Source organism: Schistocerca americana, chromosome X (assembly GCF_021461395.2).
Source record: "Schistocerca americana isolate TAMUIC-IGC-003095 chromosome X, iqSchAmer2.1, whole genome shotgun sequence".
Taxonomy (NCBI): Eukaryota; Metazoa; Arthropoda; class Insecta; order Orthoptera; family Acrididae; genus Schistocerca; species Schistocerca americana.
Genome location: NC_060130.1, coordinates 782,771,808 through 782,774,634, shown reverse-complemented (window position 1 = coordinate 782,774,634; position 2,827 = coordinate 782,771,808).

The window sequence follows — 2,827 nt, the reverse complement described above, 5'->3', positions numbered from 1 at the left end:
TCAAGACATTACTTTTGTTCAATTACTTTATGACTGAACGTTTCTAAAATTGAAGACACTCGTCCCTGCTCTGCACTGCAGTCTAGCTCTGGCAACGTCGTTCTTTGTTCATTGGCTGACTGTGTTTCGTGACGTCAGATGCGCAGAACGAACCTAAACTCAGCCGCCGTCGTAAATGACACGCACTTTAGCTTCCAATGAATCAGTGATAGAAGATTCCACGTCTTCACGTCAGCAGAGGAGAGGTCGGCAGCTCACAACAGCTGAACCCAACAGATCAGACTGGCAGCAGTCTCAAAGATAGAGATCATCTAGCGAATCAGCACATCACATGTCCTCCGTCGATGGTGGCTCACTGCAACTACAGCAGAGAAAGGACTGGGTGGTCGAGCATTTTTAGTTGTCCGTTGGAGGCAGTGACTTTATCCCTTGGTGAAGATGATTGCATATGGCCCGGTTTTCTGGGCTCGTCAGCATTCTTCACTGCTCCTTGGTGTTTCTATTATCGCTTTCAGCTCTTCAGATTGGTGGTTTCTACAATGTCACTGGACTGAAAGGCGTTTTTGTGAAAGATTTATGTATTGTTACAGCAACTTACAATTCTGACAGAATGACGTTATGTTCCCTTCGCAATGAGGGCACATGCTGAACTGGCTATTGAGACATATCACTCCAGCGATGTGTGGCAGCCGGCCGAAGTGGCCGTGCGGTTAAAGGCGCTGCAGTCTGGAACCGCAAGACCGCTACGGTCGCAGGTTCGAATCCTGCCTCGGGCATGGATGTTTGTCATGTCCTTAGGTTAGTTAGGTTTAACTAGTTCTAAGTTCTAGAGGACTAATGACCTCAGCAGTTGAGTCCCATAGTGCTCAGAGCCATTTGAACCATTTTTGATGTGTGGCAATGGCATCAACTGTTTGGCACGATATTTGCAGTATCAGCTTGCCTGCCTGTTTGACATTCTGGCCGCAACACTGCTCTCAAACCTGTCTTGGCATCGCTCACTGCTAGCTGGAAAAGATTGAGCATTCACCCGGCATATCTTTCTGCGCTGCAACAGAATGTTTTATACAAGGAAATCGACCAAATTATTTTTTCTCGTATTTCATTCTTAGTTTGTCAGTCGTTTTCGACAATGAAAGGCCATGAACGACGACAGTTGAAAAAAATTGAAGTTTAGGTGAACTCTTCTGTCAGATCCAATTTACTATTTAATCCTCAGACAACGGTCATAGCGAGTCAAGTACAGAGAAGCATACCCCATCAGCTCAAAAAGTTTCGAGACTGGATTACGTAGTCTCCCCCCCCCCCCCCCCCTCTTCCGTGATTACAGTGCACAGAACGTTTATACAACCATGTTGTTCAACTCTTGCATCGCAATGGCTTAAATTTCGGTTATGTCGTCAAAAAGGTGACCCTCCATGTGAATTTCTGCACTTTGTCGTTTTTGGTAGTTTCGTATTAATAACACTAAGTCTCGTCACTTGTGACTTTTTTTTCAGAAAAGAAACGTCCGTGCTTTGCACTTCAAAAAAGTCACGGCAGACCTCCACGAGTCGTTTCCGTCCGGGACCCAAGATGTGCGGACAAACTTCGCACACAATTTTCTCTTCTTCGAAACATTCTGGAAAATGTCTTGAACATTTTATTTAGACGTGTTGCTCCATTGCGATTTGCGACATAACAATTTTGACACATAACGGTCGCACACAAACTACTTAACACTGTCTGCTCACCACAGTCTGATCGAATGCAAATATGATGTCTACAGTTGTTATTTCATACTGCCACCGTAGATGCTGCGCTGACGTCGCTTGTTCGACAGGAAAAAATTTAGTCTCGAAATTTTTTGGATGGACAGTGTATGGCAGGGACACCACACACCAGCCGTGTACTTAAGCTTCTTAGCACTAGAAAGTAGCTACGTTGTTTCATTTCAAGGCTGACCGTACTTCATACTAATCCTCCCACCACGACAAAATTCTTACTACTACCGGAAATGGAACCTGATCTTCCACACTCAAAGCTCAGCAGCAGAGGTCGCTTCCTGCACAGGAACGTACCAGTTATTTCTCGGTTTTCTTGATTTTTTATATAGTTAAAGTGCAACCCAAAAACGCTTTCTGTATCTAGTCACATTGTCGTCAGATAGCTCAAAAATCTGAGCAACGGATAATATGATGCACTTATAAATGGAATGATATCCTGAAAATTGAAGGTTTGAGCACTAGTTATGTATCCACACTGCCAAATACTCTCGCAGTTCCAATGAAATACCTGGACCTATGTTTGGAAGGTGTTATACGTTTCGTGCAATAAGCAATTGGTCTCCGTCGTCTCATGATACATTAAATACAGTGTTAAACTCCGGTCAGCGGTTTTCTGACTTACAGTAGCGTTGAAATTTTTTCCTACATCCTTATTATTTTTCTGCAACATAAACATATACTGCCTACAGGAAAATTAAAGAGACCTTTGTAGATAAGAGAACGACTTGTATGAATATCAAGAGCTCAGATGGAAACCCAGTTCTAAGCAAAGAAGGGAAAGCAGAAAGGTGGAAGGAGTATATAGAGGGTCTATACAAGGACGATGTACTTGAGGACAATTTTATGGAAATGGAAGAGGATGTAGATGAAGATGAAATGGGAGATAAGATACTGCGTGAAGAGTTTGACAGAGCACTGAAAGACCTGAGTCGAAACAAGGCCCCCGGAGTAGACAACATTCCATTGGAACTACTGACGGCCTTGGGAGAGCCAGTCCTGACAAAACTCTACCATCTGGTGAGCAAGATGTATGAAACAGGCGAAATACCCTCAGACTTCAA